The sequence below is a fragment of the Haliotis cracherodii genome, unplaced genomic scaffold, assembly GCF_022045235.1.
Source record: "Haliotis cracherodii isolate W230 unplaced genomic scaffold, xgHalCrac1.p SCAF_17, whole genome shotgun sequence".
In the NCBI taxonomy this organism is placed as follows: Eukaryota; Metazoa; Mollusca; class Gastropoda; order Lepetellida; family Haliotidae; genus Haliotis; species Haliotis cracherodii.
Genome location: NW_027266272.1, coordinates 2,753,275 through 2,776,116, shown reverse-complemented (window position 1 = coordinate 2,776,116; position 22,842 = coordinate 2,753,275). Strand labels below are relative to the sequence as shown.

Genomic DNA, 22,842 nt, shown 5'->3' with positions numbered 1-22,842 from the left:
CCGAACTTCACATTACTTGGTCGTGTTGTCTGACACATATATTCGTTATCATTGTCTTAGTTTTTTTTTTCACTGATCAGGTTGAGCATGTTTGGTGTGTGTTAGTATGTTGAACATGATTATGCATAATATTTGACACAAATGAAAGGTAATTAATAGCAATATAAAATGGAATTAAAATGCAAACATTGTCTTCTTGAGCATGTTTAAGACTGAATAATAAAACCATTAAGGTTATTACAAGCAGGATAAGAAAGTGATGTGAAAACTCAAAAAATATGTTTTAGTCATCTTACTCATAGTCCTATCAATACAATGTTGAAGATACAGGGCTAATTGCACTCAGTGTTGAGTAAATCATGAGTATAGAAAAGTGGACACAATCATCATAAGATCACAGAATTTAGTCTGGTAGGTTTAGAATCGCTCGACATGCTTTTTGAGACTGAGCTTTGCTACCCCACCCTTGAATTAGTTAATGTTGACAGTACCAGGTCACTGTGACCTGGCAGAGGAACCCACTCTAACCTTTCTCAGCAGCAGCAGTAAATACCTGTGTGTAACATATAGGTGTGAGAGCAGTAATTGCACTGTCTTTGTGCAAGGTGTACTGAGGTAAAACATCCCCACTTTCCAGAGTTTAGATTGCTGTGTGAATACCTATTGGGCCAGGTAATCCGTTGCCTGTGAAACCGTTCATCCTGGTGTCAGAAACACATGTGCAAGAGACCTGTATTAATGTGAAATTGATGGTCCTCATATGTTGCAGTCTGTCGGCCTACCCAAACAAAGTATAAGCTGCATTTGCTGTAGATATTGATGCTATTAGACTATTGCTAACTGAACATACTTGACCGAACAGAATTTTTCTTGACACTGGCTCAGGACTTGTGATTAATGTCACAGGTTGTTTTGTAATTATGGCTCTCATCGTTAGGGGGGTCACGGTGTATTGATATTTAAAAACTTATGACATGATTATTTCAATACATTTTTTATTTTTAATTGACAATAATGATTTCTCTAAAAAAGATATATTCTGTTAACATTTGTTTATATTAGGGATTAAACGAATACACTATGAGGCGAATATGATTCATAATCATGAATATAGGGTAACGAATATGGATATTAATTCACAAATCAATATCAAGTTGATGTATTATTTGTTTTATTCAGTGAAACAATAAAAACATAAATTATTTGTCACGGTTTGTTAAATATTAATATGTTATGCATAGAGAATACTACTCTCATTCTCATCAGATACCATAGATAGTTCATGAGTTTCGTAAAAATGGTATCTAACGAGAATGAGTGTAGTATTTTATTTATTACCTACGTTAAATGTATATTTAAGTGTAAATACATAGCAACTTTTGTCCGTTGACAGACCAAACTGAAACCAGTTGCAAAATCTGGGTGCACATGAATATTGATATATGCCCTAATATGGGCATTGTTGACAAAACAGCATGTTGTTAGTACAAAGGACACCTATAACACTGTATAAGAAAATTTGAAAAGTCACATTAGCGGCACGTTTTGAATATCGGACTAACAGTCGGTCACTCGCACTGCCGGTGTCCCATATATTTAATCAAAATGGATCGGTTTCCTTGATCTATCAGCTGAATTTATATCATGTTCGTACCATTTTGGAAGAGTGAAATCAGAGTGTTCGCCAAAGACATTCATGTTAACTGTACCACCCTATACTGAAGACGTGAAAATCAACAAACTCAAGTCTGCTTGCATGTCAGTGACAGCTTCTAACGATCGAAGGGCAAGGTCACCACCGGAATAAGAAAAGACGACCGTGATCTTCTCACAGCGTTTTACGCTAGACATTGGGATTGTTATTGTTCACATTTGGGATGTTTGGGGCCACAAAATCAGAAGTCAGGCACACTTCCACAGAGTTTTCACTTCACTTTTAGTGATTTGGTCGTGCAGTCGTGTACGTTCATTCATGAACAACACCGCCCGAAACAGGGCCACAAAATACGCTTTGACGGGGACATTGATGGCACGCTCATGGGGACCCTCACTCTATTGATTGGTAGTCGTACATTGTAAATGGATATAGCTCGATTATATAATGTCTGTAGAAGCTCTATGCATAAATTATATATAATGCAAACCGAATTTGATGAGTGTTATTATTTTGTTTGGTTTAATAAAGTGTTTTAAATATCTCTCATTCTCATTAATTTCTTCAGTTCTGCCTTGTTGCAAAATGAATGACGTCTCGCGATTTTTAGGAATGAAAAAAGTAGTCCCAGTGTGACAGAGGTCACGGTTATCCAATCAAAACAAATAAAACAAGGTCAACCTTGTACGACACACGTGTGACTTACGGATTTAGTATCTTACCACCTGTATCTTCACCACGTGGGTAATAAATTTATGTACTGTACTTGTCCAGGTACTAGTATCTGCTCAAATGCAACAATGACCAGTGACCACATTACTGTTAAATTAAATATTATAAGAGTGTTGTCTTTGAAGAGATCTATGCTTATCATATGTTCTAATGGATATTTTTAGATACAGGGTATGAAATTCACATGATTGCATTTTCATGAATATTCGATTCTAGTGGCCATGAATTTAATTTAATTCATGAATGGATACAGTTCGATTCACCGAAGTTGCGAGTGAATCGTAACAGCCCAAGTCCATATATTAACATGTAACCACGGTTAAAAAACCATTGGTGATATCTAGCCAGTCTGCAGCTCATTTCGGGCTAATAGATTCATTTTGGGCTATTACCTACTTACTGCTCACAGTAAACTTATTCAGGATGTCAGTCTCGTTCAAAAAGAAAAGAAAACCGTAATCACAAGAACTTATGACTGAAACTTAAAATTAGGTCCAAAAATAAATCCAGTGTATATGGTTTTCTGTGGATTGCGATGCTTATGTTATTGAGTGACAAGCTGTTGCAAGAGATTTAATAAGCTTCCTGCACAGATGACATGTTTGATCATTATTTAGGACGATTGCATCAAGACCTGTCGGGGATATAGCACAGCAACCTTTAATGAAATGAAGTAAGCTCAGCAAAGGGAGCAAGTGTTTGTCTCGTTACTGCAGGTGTGAAATACCTGTCCAGTTTGTGAGGAGGCTGTGTATTGCGCCACAGCAGTAACCTTACTGTGTTGTACTCTTGCCAGTGTTTGCCCACGAGGTATGGAAGTGTGTGCAAGGAAAAGCACACCTCACCTACCTAGGCAAGTCACTTGTGCTGTTGTGTCAGCATGAGCCATATCATGCTGGGGCTGGTTTTGGTGAGTTGGCATTTGTAGATTCTGATGGTAGGGTAGGCCTATATGTGTAACGTTTCATGTCTGCTCCAAGGTTTGGAAAAGCTTTTTGACAGTTGTCTTTAGACATGTTGCTTACAACTAGTGGATTAATCCCAAATGTGTACAGCATCACTTGACATGCTTTGCATTAAACTGTTGATGTTAGTCAGTATCTCATTGCCTGTCATTTCTTCTGTGCTGTGCTTTTTTAAATTTCAATATTAACATTTTCCACATGGGGTTGGGGTGGGGGACATGTACAGGTGTTTGTGAGGTGTTCTATGGTATTTTGATCAAGCACCTATGTTAGTCTTTAAGGTTTATCGTTAGAGTTGTGGCAAGAACCCCAGAACTTTTCATGCAGTTTCATGCCCTTTAGGAATCATTTCAGTACATACTTTGGCAGTCATTTTGTGTTTTGCACAGGACCTGAGGACATGACGGAGACCCGTGAAGATTCGGGGTAGAATAGGTGTTCAGCAACCCATCATTGCCGTATGCTTGCCGTATGCTTGTTGGAAGAGGCAACTAATGGGATCGGGTGGTCAGGCTTGCTGACTTGGTTGATGCATGTCATCGTATCCCATTTGTGTAGATTGATGCTCATGATGTCAATCACTGGATTGTCTGGTCCAGACTTGATTATTTATAGACCGCGTCATATAACTGGAATACTGCTGAGTGAGGCATAAAACATCAAACAAACAAAACAAAACAAAACATGACAGAGGTTAGTCTTGTCTTAGCGACCTCATCCTGTGGTCATTCCAGGTTATAGTCCCCAGCAACCTATGCTTGTTGTCGGAGTTGACAAATGGATTGGTGGGTCAGATACATGCAATGAATCACTGGACTGGATTTATTTACAGGCTGTCAATCGGATGGACTGTTCCTTCTCTTTCTCTCTCCCCCCACCCCCACCCCCACCCCAATTTATTGCTACATTCACTGCCGTTTTCCCACCATTATATCCCAGACCAGTTTTCAAGAGCCTGCAGCCACCATGTTATTTATATCATGTCCTCGAGATATTCATTGCTCTCCTTATCATGCCTTTGAAAGTTAAAGCATTCCCGTCCCATTTCTTAATTAAGTCAGGGAAAGATAACCATGTTTCTTTTAACCAGACAAGATGACAAACTGATTTAGCAAAACACAAACTGAAATTCCACAGCAGTTGCTTTTTCTTATACTATATGTATACATCTATCCATCCACCATGTCTAACGAGTGTATAATTGAGACTAGTTAGGCTGTATATAAGTAGGTGAGGTTGATAAGCAAGGCATTTGAGGGATGTGGTTTCTCTAGGGTGAGGGGGCAGGGGAGGCAACCCAGGGTGTTGAGAGGTGGAAGCTTGCTGGGGAGGCTGACACGCTCCTGCCCTGATAAACTGTAGAGGCCAGCAGGAATCGGAGCCACCTGCCTCAGATAACCAGCTATGGATTGGCTTCAGAAACACTGCTCTGCTGCATTTTATGGTTCAATATTTAATTTTAGAGCTATAACATGAAAACAATACATGGGCATGGTTTGATGTGGCCACTACTTGGCTAGTCCCAAACAAACTTATGAACAGTTGTAAGCCCTGCTATCAATGATAGTTTTCTCAGGGTTTGACGTTCCCACTAGGCCGAGATAAGTGAAACGTTGTAAGCATTGTATCAATATTATTTTTCTCAGAGTTTGACTAGGCTGCTAGTATGGGACTACTGAAAAGTTTGTTGAAGGTGTTGTACAATATCTTGAAGTGGCATTTGTATCAGAAGAAGTATTTTCAGGGATTGAATATGTTGACTTACTAAGGCTGCTGGTCCAAGACTGGTGGAAAGTTGTGAGGGTTTATATTATATCTTGAAGTGGCATTTGTAATATTAGAAGTTTTCTCAGTGTGCGACTAAGCCTCCGAAACTGACCACCTGATCCATTTGGTCACTGCTTAGGACACAGTGTGAAAAGCACAGGTTGCTGGGGACCTATATTCTTACCCGGTATCCCCACATCTGTACAATTACCTGTTTCTTGTGAAAGAAAACTGGAAGCTGTTCACCAAAGGTTTTGGACTAGCACCAATGTATCTTCACTAACAGGACAGATAATCATGATAATCCCCAATTCATCTTCTCAAGGCAGGTGGATTGTGTGCTAATTATATATCAGGCCTTGATGCTCCTTTCCCAATCAGCAGAACTCTCAGTGTCGTGGCTAGCAATTTCTTGATTGTCTGGCCACTGGAGTGGTTCACTGGTTGAGTCTCTTGTTTGTAGTAGCACTGCGACACACAGTTATTCAGCGTATACCTGGCAGTTTGGTTTTTACGCCAAATTGATCCCCACAGTACCCATTTCCTCATTTCTTAAAACTAGCATGGGGCTGGTCATTCTTACCCTACAGACCCTAGAGCATCAAATTACACATTTACCCCCATTCCACTATCATCTCATCTCTAGCAGTAACAGCCTCTACTCTTTTCGTTCTCAGCTCTAGGAAATTTAGAGACCTCAGGGCTCCTTTGATACTTTAGTCTACCTCTATAGAATGTTATATTTTACCTTATAGATAACTATATATTAGTTCAGCGGACTAGAGGGACCTTATTCTACCCTGGTTGTTGTTGCACAAAACAACCTTAGCGCTACGACTGTCGTATGTCTATGTTAAGGTATGGGAGTTATGATCGTGTTAAAGTTAAGATCACTTTGTATATCTGCACCCAGACAAAGGCCATTGTTTTCGTCAGATTGTTTGTATATAGGACAATATATTCTGTTTCCGTACTGACAATGGGTGATTATATCATGTTTATTGTTTGCTTGGGGACAATATAAAATAGTATGCACCACCTGTGATAACGAACCTGTCCTGGGCTTCTACCATGTCTAAGATGTAGCAGACATGTTTGCCTGTATGCACAACATGTTGGTTGAAACATGGTGTTCACATCGACCACTACTGCCTTCCCGACCCGTGAAGATCCGGGTAGAATAGGTTTTCAACAACCCATGCTTGCCGTAAAATGCGACTGTGCTTGTCATAAGAGGCAACTAAAGGGATCGGGTGATCAGGCTCGCCGACCTGTTTGATGCATGTCATCGTATCGCAATTGTGTTGATCGATGCTCATGACGTCAATCATTCGATTGCCTGGTCCAGACAGCCCTCATATAACTGGAATATTGCTGAATGCAGCATTAAACAACAAACAACAAACTTAAACATGGTGTAAAGTAAATATTTGAACAAAATTAGTTCATTCGTGTTTATTGATTGTAGTGGATATATTGTTGACACAATTGATCACATGTTGAAAGGGACAAACCAGTTGTCAAAACATGTCCGCATGGTGTTTGAAGCTAGCTTTGAAGCCAGGAGTTTTCCTAGCCTTTGCTATCTCAGGGTCAGACTGACTCCCAAGAAATTAGTTTTCAACATGTTCAAGTCCAACAGAAATTATTGGAGTCACAAGTATTGCTCATACATAAATAGATATCAAGTTTACATTTCCAACAAACTTTATTTACATCAAGCGTGTCAGATATATTTCATGAAATATGGGGGTTCCCTGTGTCAGGAAAAAGTGAAACGTTCCATGTCTGCTGAAAGTGAGAGTTAAGATCTAGCAAGAAAATACATGTACACCTATGAAGTTTTTACCTCAAATTCAACTTCCAATGGGATACACTCGTGTGGGGATTCTGGCTTAGAATAAGTCCCCTGAGCAAACTATACCACATGTAATTGTAATTGACAGAGACCAGGAAGTATCTTAACCATGTCAACTGATATTAACCTAGCCGAGACTTTGTACATTCTAGGTAATATATGCTTGATACATCTGCTAGTAGTACACCTAGGTCGTTATCACATATGTAGTAAATTGTAGGTCATATGTGTAGAATGGACTCCGAAGATGTCTGGACCGCCTCCGTGGTCTAGTGGTAGAATGTCCACCCGGAGAGCGGAAGGTACAGGGTTCGATCCCTGGCCGTGTCATACCAAAAGACGTTAAAAGATGGTACTTGTGGTTACCCTGTCTGGCGCTCTGCATTAAGGGGATAAAACAAGGACTGGTCAGCTCGGAGTCAGTATACTGTGTCTGAGTGGGGTATTCATGTTAAACTGCGGCATGGTATCTCGGTGAGCTATTTTACTCCGAGGCTGTGAGACCGTCACCAACTAATGAAGCCTAATCTAGGTTTAACTGTATATAGCCATGACATCATGTACAGGGCTTGAAAAAATTAAAGAATTGATTCTCAGGCAATGGCTTTTGAAAATATAGTGCGCATGGTGAGGTTTGTTTTGGTTGTTCAAACTAACATGTGACCAAAGAAAAAGTTGTGTATAATCAACCTGGGAAGGGCATAAATGTATTCCTTGATGAGTTAAATACAGTATTTGACTAGCACTGTGTGCATAATACGCGCATGCAATGAGCTTTGATTTTATTTTACAAAGGGAAGATGTTATCGTGAGCACACAAAACTGGAAGTAACTTTTATCCAAGATTTCAAGCAATTTTATTCAGTGAAATCGTGTATGAACTGATTGGCAAATCACACCAATTCACCATGTACTGAATTTATAGTTCATTATGTCTAGTGATCTTTTATCGTAAATTTCTTGTTTTCATTGACCAAATTTGCAGACGGCAATACAAGCATACAATCCTATTGCCGCTATGACCATTACACGAGATGCACAGTAACGCAGTGCGCATGTACACCGTAACGCAGTGCGCATGTACACCGTAACGCAGTGCGCATGTACACCGTAACGCAGTGCGCATGTACACCGTAACGCAGTGCGCATGTACACCGTAACGCAGTGCGCATGTACACCGTAACGCAGTGCGCATGTAACGCAGTGCGCATGTACACCGTAACGCAGTGCGCATGTACACCGTAACGCAGTGCGCATGTACACCGTAACGCAGTGCGCATGTACACCGTAACGCAGTGCGCAGGTACACCGTAACGCAGTGCGCATGTACACCGTAACGCAGTGCGCAGGTACACCGTAACGCAGTGCGCAGGTACACTGTAACACAGTGTTTTGTACACAGTAGAGCAGTGCGCATGTACACCGTAACGCAGTGCGCATGTAACGCAGTGCGCATGTACACCGTAACGCAGTGCGCATGTAACGCAGTGCGCATGTACACCGTAACACAGTGCGCATGTAACGCAGTGCGCATGTACACCGTAACACAGTGCGCATGTAACGCAGTGCGCATGTACACCGTAACACAGTGTTTTGGATCACATTATTTTAGTATTGTAGCATTTCACCCACAGGGTCGTGTTCGAGATACAGAATATTAAACGATTTATTTAAAAAAATTGAAAAAAGGAAAAAAAACGAATGGTGAGGCGGACTTTATGAAGATGCAGTGCCTGTGAACCAATACTTTTTTTTTAACCTACTAGTGTTGTTGTTTTCAAGCACTAGCATGATTAGGATACTTTTGTTCTCTAATCCTAAGAAGGATGTAGAACTAGATGAGTGAAAACATGAGGAATGTCAGCTACTATTAACATGACCACTATCACAAGGTAGTAATTTGTGCTAACCTGCTAGCCTAGAGGTAATCAGCAACCCATACTTGCCGTAAAAGGCAACTAAGCTTGTTGTAAGAGAAGACTAATGGGATCGGTTGGTCAGGCTTGCTGACATGGTTAATGCATGTCATCGTATCCCAACTGCGTGGATAGATGCTTATGATGTCAATCACTGGATTGTCTGGTCCAGGCTTGATTATTTACAGCCCGCCGTCATATAGCTTGAATATTGTTTAGAGCAGCATTAAACAACAAGCAAGAAAGCAAGCCTGGAGTCAGTTTGCTGAGTTTCAGGCTGATTTGGTGTCTATGAGTAATATTCGACAACCAAGCATTAGCCAACATTAATTTCTGCAGCATCTACATTTTTTTCCTTTGACTATAAATAGTGATATGATGCGTTTCTTTTCATTATCCTTTGGTTAATCATCCACACCAAGATCGTCTACAGTTGCTGTAGTGTCTCCCCAATATTGCCGGTGGACATTGATGTAGGATATATAGCTCTGTTCAGCTGCATTGATGTACAGCCACCCAGACCAATGAAGGAATATTGCTGGTGGACATTGATGTAGGATATATAGCTCTGTTCAGCTCCAGCTATTGTACAGCCACCCCAACCAATGAAGGAATATTGTGGGTGGACATTGATGTAGGATATATAGCTCTGTGGAGCTACAGCTATTGTACAGCCACCCCAACCAATGAAGGAATATTGCGGGTGGACATTGATGTAGGATATATAGCTCTGTTCAGCTGCATTATTGTACAGCCACCCTAACCAATGAAGGAATATTGCGGGTGGACATTGATGTAGGATATATAGCTCTGTTCAGCTCCAGCTATTGTACAGCCACCCCAACCAATGAAGGAATATTGCTGGTGGACATTGATGTAGGATATATAGCTCTGTGGAGCTACAGCTATTGTACAGTCACCCCAACCAATGAAGGAATATTGCTGGTGGACATTGATGTAGGATATATAGCTCTGTGGAGCTACAGCAATTGTACAGCCACCCCAACCAATGAAGGAATATTGCTGGTGGACATTGATGTAGGATATATAGCTCTGTTCAGCTCCAGCTATTGTACAGCCACCCCAACCAATGAAGGAATATTGCGGATGGACATTGATGTAGGATATATAGCTCTGTTCAGCTCCAGCTATTGTACAGCCACCCCAACCAATGAAGGAATATTGCTGGTGGACATTGATGTAGGATATATAGCTCTGTTCAGCTCCAGCTATTGTACAGCCACCCCAACCAATGAAGGAATATTGCGGGTGGACATTGATGTAGGATATATATTGCTCTGTTCAGCTCCAGCTATTGTACAGCCACCCCAACCAATGAAGGAATATTGCGGGTGGACATTGATTTAGGATATATAGCTCTGTTCAGCTCCAGCTATTGTACAGCCACCCTAACCAATGAAGGAATATTGCGGGTGGACATTGATGTAGGATATATAGCTCTGTTCAGCTCCAGCTATTGTACAGCCACCCCAACCAATGAAGGAATATTGCGGGTGGACATTGATGTAGGATATATAGCTCTGTTCAGCTCCAGCTATTGTACAGCCACCCTAACCAATGAAGGAATATTGCCGGTGGACATTGATGTAGGATATATATTGCTCTGTTCAGCTCCAGCTATTGTACAGCCACCCTAACCAATGAAGGAACCTGACTCTCTGGGTTATCAGAAGAGCTCAGATTAAGGTAGACACAGTGTTTGTCTGTTTTTCCGGTACCGATTTGGCCAACACTCCCACGCAGTGTGTTGTCAGGTGTAGTATCATCATGTTCCGACGTAGATGTGAGGTGCACAGCGGAGGAGGCTGCACAGGGGATGTTTCATTGACAAACTTGAGGATGTTCTGAAATAGCATATTACTGGTTGCAGATGTTCAGCTGAGACTGAGAGGCATTTGTACATGTCGTAATGTTGGAAACATTCGGTCATTGACTATGTATTTTGATAGAATCGACAGTCATGCCATGACTTTAAATTTTGTCAAAACTTGTCCAGATACTAAATATACCATATACGCCTTAATAACCCATGTACAAGTTAATCTTGTTGTCAGATCTTAAGGTAGTGAACAAACTTCAATTAAACTAAAACTTATTCCATAATTGTGACTGAGCAATAATATACACTTCTGCACTGCTGGAACGTTAGGATACAGTGGGATGACAATCTTCCGCGGAGCCGTGAAGCTCTGAGAATTCTAATGACCACAAATTTGTTAAAATCTGATGGCTTCCCCCATATTATGGACCATGCTGCATTGCAAAGAAGATTCAGCTGAAAATGAAAATATCCATTCTCATCCCTGAGTATACCGACTACGGTAGGTCGGTTAAGGCTAGCTAGTCTTACTTATCAGGGTGGTCGGGGAGCCTAGTGGTTAGAGCATTTGATTGTCACGCCGAAGACCCGGGTTTGATTCCCGACATGGGTACAATGTGTGAAGCCCATTTCTGGTGTCCCCCGCCGTGATATTGCTGGAATATTTCTAAAAGCGACGTAAAACCATACTCACTCACTCTTACTTAGCATGATTTTATTTTTTAGGTTTATAAGAGGTTTCCCCGATTGTGGTTATATAAGGTAGTGAAACCTCCCTTAAACTAAACATGAGGGTCAACTGGACCTTGTCATTACCCTGATGTTGAAACTAATTAAGGGATATGACCTGTCCCTTGATTGAAATACCATAATATTATAAAGGATCCCCCTCAGTTTTGAACACTGTGTTTGTCTTTGATTACTGTTTCCTGTTTGTTTAACTTTCAATATGAGGAATGTATGTTGTTTCAATGCAGGTTGAGATGATGTGGTAGGCAACTGTTACTGTTTATTTCAGTTTTCTGTATCTATGTTAAAAGCATATGGTGAACCGTCATTTCCTGTAGAGGCATGTAAAGTGGTATATCATTTCCTTGACAAACATGGTGTATCACTGCTAGAGTTACTAAGTGTCAAGCTTTCAGGCTTTTTGAGACAGGTTACAATGTATCTGAAGACGCTTTTTGATATATGTAGATTATATAGGCAGATGGTAATCTTGATAATCCCGACGGCCATTTCCTTGACAAACACGGTAGTCCTAAAAGTTAAACTTGAGAGGCATCTTGAAATAAAAGTTTGAATGTACCTAAGACAGTGTTTATTGATGTTGATGCATGGCAGATGGTAATCTTGACAGTCAGCCGTTAGTACTGCCAGGTAACGGCAGGAACGGCAGCCCTCCTCCACACACAACCTCTTCAACCCTCCTTCTCCTTCCCCTTCACTATACCACCATGCTGTACCACCCATCTGACTTCCTGTCCAACTGGTGAGCTTCTGGTGGACAGTCCAGTTTCCAGGGTGATACAGATGTCAGGTGACAGGTGGGTCTTCCTGTAGAGGGGAGGCCATGTTAAAATGGGGTGTGAGGGACTGTGAGAAGTGCAGGTCTTGTAGACCTCTGGGTTTTCAGCAGCATGACTCAAGCGGCTAAATTAGGCAGGGTGAACTGCATAGAGATAGGCATAGGAATGCATCCTGTGGATAGCTCTACCAGACTGGGAAGAGATTCTAGACTGGCTGCAGGTGCTTGCTTGGATACAGGTGTTACTTCTGACTGTATGTGGCCCAGGTATTGATTGTTTGTGTCGTGGAAGTGATTGGTTGCTTTATATTACATGGGTCTTATCATTTAGTCATTTAGTGACAGCCTCCATGGTCAAGTGGATAGAGCATCTGACTGGAGAGCAGAAGGTCCATGGTTCAATCTCCTGGTCACATCGTACGAAAAACTGTTAAAACATGTTACTTGTTACCCTGCCTGGTGCTCAGCTGTAACGATATACCACAAGGATTGGTCGATTCAATATACTGTGTGTGGTGGGGGGGTATCCATGTCCAATTGTGGTATGGTATCTCTTGGCTCACCCTATAAAACTGGCATCAGTCCACACTGGTACAAGCATGTCGCTATGTAAGTGCAATAATCTTGAATTTGACATTAAACTTCATTTCACCTCGCCTCATTCCATAAGTCTTTGATAGCAGAACAAGGTATGGAAACTGATTATCTAACTTGATACATTGTGCAGCTATCTCTATCATGTCTATGGCTGAGGATTATGTGATTTGATAACTACTGAGTTTGTAGAAGACTTAGGTGATTGTGACCAATTACATTTTCAAAGAATTAGTAGTAATCGTGGTAAATGGTGATAGCCATTTCAGAGTTTCAATTTTGAGACCTGTATGACTTATTTGTGCCTGTTCTCCAAGAAAAGCTGGACATGTAAGATTTTACTGACTTCTCCCCAGGGGTCCGGAAACCGTCATATGCGCCGAACATGTCCGATTGGGAATCTCAAATGTCCGGTTTAAAATATTGCTTACCGGACATTTAAATTTTTCTGTCCGGACATTTTAAAAAGTATTGTCCGGACATTCTTAAATTTTGACCGGACATGATCAACAGTTAGGACTGAGCAATTTCTGTCTGCAGTTGTAACACAAAGAAGATTATCTACACTGACAAGCTTTGTTTGTTTTGATTGCTGTAAATACATCGTACTTAGAATGATAGTCCAATCGGTCAATCACTGTAATAGGCAATAAACTGAGTTGACACTGATTAATCGAGGATTTATTACTGAGAACATCTTGTTAATTTGAGTAAAGTGTGTTTACAACTGTACATAAATACCTTGCATCATCGATGTACCTCATTATCCTCACAATGCTACGATACGTAACCTCAGACAAGAAGCGAAAGCGTGACGACAGCCAGTCGACCGATGCAGATCAGTCGAGCGGATCTGCCAAACCCTCAAAGTCTGAATGATCATTTTGTAAGTCGTGGCTAACGACTTTCACTTGGTTGACATACAACAAGGATTTGCAGATTTTATTGTTTTCAGTAGCTAGTCGTATATTGAATCTTGATTGACCGCCATTTTGCTTTCTGTGACGATCGATATCAAATTTTTTTATGGTCAATAATTAAGTACAGATGAAAAAGTATTCAAATAACTATTGCTATCAACGATAGTTTAGGATTTATGATTATATTATCTGTCTTGTTTTTAGTTTAAAAAAAAACTTTTCCCACAAGGTCATGTGATAACCAAATATGGGATAATAGTCTCGATCCAAATGTTACAACGCGTACACTTGAGCAGACTCATGAATATTAATTAGACCGTTCACAACGTTGACAGATCGTTATTATAACAGAAACAAACGTATGTTTTCCATATATATCTAAAATGATATTATTTGTTATTAATTGTCCGGTGAATTAAACAATTTAAATTGAAACAATTCATAATTCATCATATTATGAATACGTAACAACTTGTAATTTGTGTGTAAAAAGTCGTACTAAAACACACTGTTTGAAGGGGGCGTGGCATAAATGTTAATGTCCGATTGGGATTTTAAATTTTCCGGACCCCTGCTTCTCCCTGATATGCATAGTTATAAAGAAAACAAATTAATGGTCATGTAGTCTTCAATAATAAGAGCCAGCCTCTAATTTACTGCTGGGTTTTGGTTAAGCATCAGGTCTGGACACTGTCTGGGTCTCCATTCAGCATCGGGTCTGGGAACTGGTTGAAAGAGAAGCACCTTGGCACTTGTTACACAAAATATGCATTGTGCCTCTTATGTTGTGAGCAGTTATATTATGATAGTTATCATTTTGCAAGCATCAGCTTAAATATTGGCCAACAATTTTCTGTTATTAAAGTATATAAAAGTGGTTTGGTGGCTAGTGAATACCCTATATTCACTTGGGATAAATCTTAACCAGTTACTATTCATACTGAAACTGTTTTGTATCTGATAAGGCACTGCAATTCGCTGTACAGAGTTGCTTCCCTTGGGCACGCCAGAATCAAATGATTGTTGGTTCAAATTCCAGTTTGCCCTGATTATGTTTCTAGGTTTGTCAGCAACATCCACAGTTCAAGATACAACTGTCCATACAGAACAATTCACAGTACAATAACTCCTGACTAACATTCATTGGTTTCTTTCCTGTTTCATGTAACCCTATTTTGAAACAAATTGCCACATATAAGCACATGTGCCATCATAAACAGGTCATTCTGATTCAATGAAATGTGTGCTATTTTTTATAGTCTAACTACCATGACTACAATCAACAACATTAATGAATAAATGCTACCTAACTTTCTTGATTTACCTCACTTGATTGATCGATGGTTAACTTCAGTATGCAAAATTACTACAGCCCTACAGTCTGCACAAATCGATAGACTGATGACGTGTAAATGCATGGGGACTTGTAAAGTGTGGCGTTGGTTGTTGTATCTCTGTTCAACCTTGTATTTTATAGTTATGACCAAGACGCTGGATGTTTTAATTTCATTGTTTTATGTTCAATAATGGGTTATGTTCCGCTATGTGTGACAGCAATGAGATTGTTATGGGTGATATAGCACCAGCAGTTTGATAGACTGTTACACACTGTGGAATCTGTGTCACTGTATCACCTACTTGATTGTGAATACATAACATTGTGACAATATTAATACTGATAGTTGCATAAGTGTAACCATAGTAGCTGAAAATGATTATTCACAATATTGAACTAGGATAACATTACCGATCTGCACATTCTGCGGTTAAGAATTCTAATGAAACTGTAACAGATTATCAAGTAATCATGATTTTCAATATGATAAACCAGAACCATTTGGCTTTCAGGTATGTTGTTATCAAACATGTCCAGCATATGCAGTGTTAGAACCATGAGAGCATTTAGGCAATGTACATGATGTAGGTACAGATACTCAAATATTGCTGTTATGTATTGTCGAACTCTTAAGGTCCGGGGTAGAATAGGTCTTCAGCAACTCATGCTTGACGTAACAGGCGACTATGCTTATAAGAGACGACTAATCGGATCAGGTGGTCAGCTTCGCTGACTTGGTTGATGCATGTCATCGTATCCCATTTGTGTGGATCAATGTTCATGATGTCAATCACTGGATTACACAGATACCACATATATATATATTCACTTAACATATTGAGAAGTAGATTCATGTTGTTAACGTAAGACGTAAGTCCAACTTTTGTCTGTTCAAGCCTGAGAGCATGGTATATACATGGTGGATCGATGCTTATGATGTCAGTCACTGGATCGTCTGGTTCAGATTCATTAATTTACAGACCGCCATCATATAGTTTGAATATTACTGAGTGTGGCGTTAAACAACAAACAAACAAACAAATGTACTTTTGACATTGTAGCATATTACAACTATATGGTACACCAGTAATAATAATAAACTGCCCTCCAGTAAATATAGTGTTTAATCACAGTAATAGAGCTAATAGTAGATCATCAGGTAACGTTGGATATTACTGATATATCGCATGGTATAAAGTCTATGTAGCAGCCAGCTGTGTCAGTCTCCAGACAAGGTGTGTTGGTGGCAGTAGTGGTGGGATGAACTGTACACACCAACACTAGGGCTGGGGAATGCTGGAGCTCACAGGTGGGGAGGAGCAGGAAGGAAGCATGTTGAGGTAACTGATGAGCTCAGCCGGACTGCTCCGTGTTGGTTGGACTGTCAGTGGTTTGTGACCTGTGAGGTATTGACTAGTAGGCTGAGGGACCTGGAACTGTAGAGTGAGGAAGAAATACCATGACGTCCTGACACTATGTTGATGAAGGTAAATATACTGCTTCTTCAGGTTATGATTTGAACGAGAAGTGATGATTATCAGCTTTTGTACTTGTTCCCTGATCCATGTTTGTTTTTATAGAGTCTGTGATATAAATAGCACATATTTCCCTAACCACTACAAGCAGGCTCCGGTTTTAACTGCAGTAGCTTGGAGGGCTCTACAGTACTTGTTTCCATATCCTTGCTCCCGTCCATGTCTTTATTAGTAGTCATCCATAGAAGATTATACGGACCATGATGTGGTGAGTGTTTCTATTATTGCTGCAGCATTTGTCTTGACATGTTGAAGTTTATTTTGTCCTTACCCTTAACATCATCTAAATGAAGTCAGTCTCAGACCAGTATCTCACTGTTAGAAATTGGCACTAGTCCTGTAGTCCTTGCCAAACTGCCCAGTAGCTAAGGTATCATAAGGACTAGTAGAAATTTTCCATTTTAAAGGGTTTTGCTATATGTTTTCATTATAAGGACTAGTGGACTAAAACTGTTAGTTGCTATCGCTGTATCTGAGTACATTGCAGTCAAGACTGCAATCTGGATGTTATCCATGTTTCACATGTTATGGTAGAGTCATGATCTTGGCATGTTAAGGAGAGATTGCCAAACTTGAGATAAATTTAGTTTGTGTGAAGAATTATCCTTGAAGATATTTTGTCGAAATGCAAACTTATTTTTAGCATCTGACTAAAACATGTCAGGCTACTGTTTACGTTGTTTAGTATGTGTTGACAGAGTACACAGTTATTATGTCACCAAGACTATTACTGATAACGTAAGGGTCATGATCCCTTGACTTTTGAATGCTTAATTTGGGGCACGGGTGGCCCAGTCATCTGAGGTTCCGAAATTCCCTGTGCAATGTTTCGTCCCTTGGGCACACCAGACACCTGTGATTGTGGGTTCAAATCCTGGTTTGACCCGATTATGTTTCTCGGTTCGTCAGCACCATGCCTGTACTCTAGGGTTTCGTGTTTCAAAGTAGTAAAAGTCGGAGACATGCATCACTTTTGGGTTTCCTCCCATATTTATCTGACATGCTGTGATATAACTGGAATATTGTTAAAAGTGGCGTTTGAACCCAACTCACTCACTGACTCATGTTCAATTTCGGAAACTGCTGCAGTTTAACACCAAGTACTCTTGGTGCTGTGTTGCTGGTAATGCCAGTGAAAAACTAAGCACTATTAATCATGGTCTATGAGCAGCTCTTGCAGTGGGAGACCTATATCATGTACATGGACCTCCAGTTTTACAACATTATATAACATTCAGGTAGCTCGCTACCGTGTTTACGCTGTTAGTTTGTGTCCAAGCCAAGGTGTGAAACATTGGCAAGCACCTGTAGGAAGTACCATGGACTGGTGCATGATGGTTCTTTCCTCGAAGTAGACATGGTAGAAACACCCACACACAGATGAAAGTGGTGTTTGGGTGCCATTGTTAGTTTCGAGGACATCTTGTTTATGGGGCTTTTTAAGGGGTCAGTTTCCTTTACACTGTGTTGGAATTCAATTAGAATATTTCAAAACTGTTTTTAAACATTTTATGCCCTTATTGTTACCAAATAAGTGCTAAGTCACCTTAAGAAAGGTATATAGTAATGTATGTTCATGGTAATGGTATTTATTTCATTTTGAAAAAGGCCTGTGAAGATCCGGGGTAGAATAGGTCTTCAGCAACCCATTCCTGCTGTAAAAGGCCACTATGCTGGTTGTAAGAGGCGACTAACAGGATCGGGTGGTCAGGCTTGCTGACTTGGTTGATGCATGGCATGGTATCTGAATTGTGGAAAAAAATGATTCATCCAGATCTGTGTTTCGCTGTTCGTTATATCAATCACTGGATTGTGTGGTCGAGACTCGATTATTTACAGATCGCCATCATATAGCTGGAATATTGCTGAGTGTGGCGTTAAACAACAAACATTTTGAAAAAAGCCATCAACAGTGCTAAAGAGCTCACAGATCAATAACAGCGGAACACGGAGCTGGATGAATCATTTAATGGGCACTTCAGTGACCAAGTATGTGTAGAGATGGGTTTTGTAGTGTTATGACATTTGGTATTGTGACTTCTATTCCTCTGTCTAACCAAGGAAGTCTACTAGCCCAAATAGTGATAACATATAGCAACATCCCCCAAAATGTTTGAAATTCTACCAGCCCTTAGGATACCTTTACCATTGGTGAAACGGCATCAGGCTTGAGGGCTAGTGCTAAATTTCTATCCCTGTAGACCCGTGAAGATTCCGGGATAGAATAGGTCTTCAGCAACCCATGCTTGCCGTAAAAGGTGACTGCTTGTTGTAAGAGGCGACTAACGGGATCGGGTGGTCAGGCTCGCTGACTTGGTTGATGCATGCCATCGATCCCAATTGCGTGGATTGATGCTCATGATGTAAATCACTGGATTGTCTGGTCCAGACTTGATTATTTTACAGACCGCCGTCATATACATGTAGCTGGAATATTGCTGAGTGCGGCGTTAAACAACAAACAGACAAACTATCCCTGTAAGACTCTGTGGTCATAATGCAAATCTGTAGTCAATGCTAACCATGGTGCCTAGTGCCTTGCCAAACTGACCAATAGTTAAGGTATCATAAGGACTAGTAGTAATTTGCCGTTATTAAGGCTTTTTCTATGTTATCATTATAAGGATTAGTGGACTAAAACAGTTAGTTTCAAACGCTGCACTAGAAGCTGGGTGATTCAATCATAATATTACTGATTTCTAATATTAGCTGCTGAAAGAACACAAATAGCTAGCATTTCTCTGTGTTATGCTGTGGATGCAGCTGGTAAGTCGAAAGTGGTACAGTCCCTTCACAGATAAACTTAACACTTCATTCTGGTTGCTGTAAAGATCAGAGTGTGACTGAAACACTGTATCTGGGGAATAAAAGTTCATTTTTTTTTTTTTGCTTGGCAGTGGAATGGTTGATGTTACACATGTTAAAGGGAGCTTGGTGAATGTCAGTCCCACCAAGATTGTATGATATATACTACTCAAAAGACGTTAAAGAACACCCATAACGGATTAACTACAGTCATTTGAAAAAATCGGTTGTTGTTTAACTTTTTTTGAGTCGTATTTAATTCAATCTAGCAGCCCCTCAGTTACCCAAAGATAATGTCTATATGTATCCCATCTTGTACCAATTACAGTGTCTAGACCTGAACTGAAAATCGCCATTATCGGCATAACCTCCCTTTAAAGTGTTTAGTCTTCATTCCCAAGCATTCCCGACTGCAGTACCTTTGGTACGTTGTACATGTGGGATGTTGTTCAGTAAGTTTCTTATTCATGCTACAACAATAAGAAACTTTGCTTGACTCAGGTAGCTGTGATTTGCAGTGTGGTGCATATTTTCAGTGCTATTCCTTTTCTATGGATCATTCAACTCTTTAGCCGACATACATCTCTCCAAGGCAATCAAAGGAGTTAACTGACTGTAAAAGTCCAGTTTCCACCCTTGCCGAACTAGACTTGAATTTCTGGGTTCGATCAGTAGCGCCACCAGTGGCTATCTCGCTCCTATTGACCAATCTGATTCCACCTCTCTTATCACTTAAATTTGCTTCAAACAAAATGGCGACGCTCAGTCAAGACACTCAGATCGATAATCAAGATCAGTATTGTAAAAAAACAAAAACAGGTCGTACTTCGCGAAGTCCAATCAAATCACATGAGCACCTTGATTAAAAACATGAAAGGATTTGGAAAATACCTGTTGACGGAACACATGCTTTACAAATCCTGCGATCAAAATCTACACGAACCGGATGTCTATTTCGGTATGCGATTTTGATTGGACTATGCATAGACCCATTAGTCAAGATATAACTCCATAATTCCTGCCTAGTTCGGCAAGGGTGGAAACTGGACTTTTACTGTCAGTTAACACCCTTGCCTCAGGAAGATGACTGACATGAGGTAATTTGGCTCATTCATCTCTCATATCTCTAGGAAATTGTCTCATTCTCTGAGAGAACATTCTGCTGTAGACTAAAAGTAGAACCATCTGTCCCGCTCTACCATGTGTACAGTCATGCTTGTGAATCACTTCTTCTTCCACTTGCTGGTATTCTAAGTTATTATCAAATCTCTTGAACTATCTGCAAGGAAGGAAGTCTGACTCTGGTTAATGGACATTTGTCAGAATGGAACAAGAAAGGGAACCTCGAAGAGTTCGTATCACACAGGATGAGTGCTTTTGATAGATTTTGCTGCTAATTTTGTTATCTTCCTAAAGCTGTGAAATACTTCTTGAAGGATACAGTTGTCATTGTCAATATGGCAAATACAGTACTTTGAATGTGGGTGTTGCCAATGTACAGCCTGTGACTTTAGCTGCTAGTCCCTAGTCCGAGTCTAGTAAAATTTATTTCAGTCTAGTAAGCCTTACGAATATAGGTCCATACATTACCACAAAGATCTACTGAAAACAATGTCAGTCAAGTGAATAGTTAGGGGGCTAGTTGATTCAAAGGTTTTGGCGGGATTGGGTGGTCAGGCTCGCTGACTTGTTTGATGCATGTCATCGATCCCAATTGCATGGATCGATGCTCATGATATCAAGCACTGGATTGTCTGGTCCAGACTTGATTATTTACAGACCGCCGTCATATAGCTGGAATATTGCTGAGTGCGGTGTTAGACAACAAACAAACAAACAAAGGTTTTTGGTCAGACTGCAATCGAAAAGGGCGAGGGTTCGCTATGAAACAGATCCTGATTGACCATTACTACTTTCAGTGTTAGAAATTGGCACTAGTCCTGTAGTCCTTACCAAACTGCCCAATAGTAAAGGTATCCTAAGGACTAGTAGAAATTGGCCCATTTTAAGGGTTTTGCTATGTTATCATTATAAGGACTAGTGGACAAAAGCTGTTAGTTTCTAACCCTGATAGTAAGGTGATAAACTGTTATGTCTCTGTGTTGCACAGTTAATAATATCCAGAATTATGTTTGTTTCACAGTTTATTTTGTGCTAATTGAGACAATATGAACAGTGTTGGGTATGTTTGTGCTATCTGGACATTTCATGGATTTGGTATATCCAATGATGAAACAAATAACATGTTATTTAACAAGAAAACCAAATATATTTGTTTTTCTTGTTAAATAACATGTTATTTGTTTCATCGATTGGCTTGATGTTTATATTTTTAGGCATGTGCGTCACAGGTCACAAGAAATAATTCTGTTATTTGGCAAGAAACTTCCAATGTTCTGTTTATAATGTATCTTAATGATGATCTTCATTTTTTATCCTCGGGTCATTTACACAGGCAGAAAGTATTCCTGGCAGAAAGTGTTATTGCACTTGAGTGAAATATTGATTTTGTTCTTTCCGAGAAATATGATACTTTTTCTCTGGGCTTTTCTTTCTAAAAATCTAAAAGTTCGACATGACAACATTAACTTGACTAAGTCATAGGGTGGTGGGGTAGGGGGATTTAAGATTTTTATGTGACATGAAACTTTTGAAATTTTTTTAAATGTTCCCCAAAGTTGTACATTTCAGGGACTCAGTTTAGGTATTTGCTGTTTCGGGTGAGGTTTAACATTTGCTTAGGGTGAACACAAGATACAGGGAACAGCAATTAGTCACAACACATAATTTAACACCCAGAAGAGCAGCTGGAAATCAACACTAAATGTGTTCTGTAGACTCCGTCTCTTTTAATTACCTGCAAGCCACCTGGTTTCCATGAGTCAGTGAAAGATTGATGTAAGTGAACCTACAAGCTAACACTTTTATTTATTCCCATGGCTGGCGTCATTTCAGATAATTATGTTCCATCCCTTTCATGACCATCTCTCAAAGTGTCAGTCAGCATTTTCTACTAGCTGCTCAAAAGGGTTGGTTTTTGTTTGATTACGGCCTAGAATAGTAGAAATGGATGAACTTTTTATTCATGGTAGAGAAAGCATGGAGAATCATGAACTGATTCATCATGTTTATGACATTACTCATCATTCCTGCATATCCTGATGCTATAATTGTCTAAAATACACTCCCCCCTGTCATGGCTCATCATTCCTGCATATCCTGATGCTATAATTGTCTAACATACCCTCCCCCCTGTCATGGCTCATCATTCCTGCATATCCTGATGCTATAATTGTCTAACATACCCTCCCCCCTGTCATGGCTCATCATTCCTGCATATCCTGATGCTATAATTGTCTAACATACACTCCCCCCTGTCATGGCTCATCATT

General features: G+C 40.1%; 1 protein-coding gene across 6 annotated transcripts in view; it reads left to right on the top strand.

Moving 5' to 3' along the window:
* Window positions 1-22,842, top strand: part of LOC139464829 (dnaJ homolog subfamily B member 6-like) — a 68,387-nt gene that overhangs the window by 5,512 nt on the left and 40,033 nt on the right. Inside the window, exon 1 of one of the 6 annotated variants that reach the window (XM_071246353.1) lies at window positions 16,367-16,597. The exons of 1 other annotated variant lie outside the window; for it this stretch is intronic. The gene's annotated coding sequence lies outside the window, so the exon portion shown is untranslated. Of the gene's footprint in view, window positions 1-16,366; window positions 16,598-16,754; window positions 16,854-22,842 lie in introns of those variants that run through there. 4 more of the 6 variants (XM_071246357.1, XM_071246358.1, XM_071246359.1 and 1 more) reach the window with 4 other exon arrangements.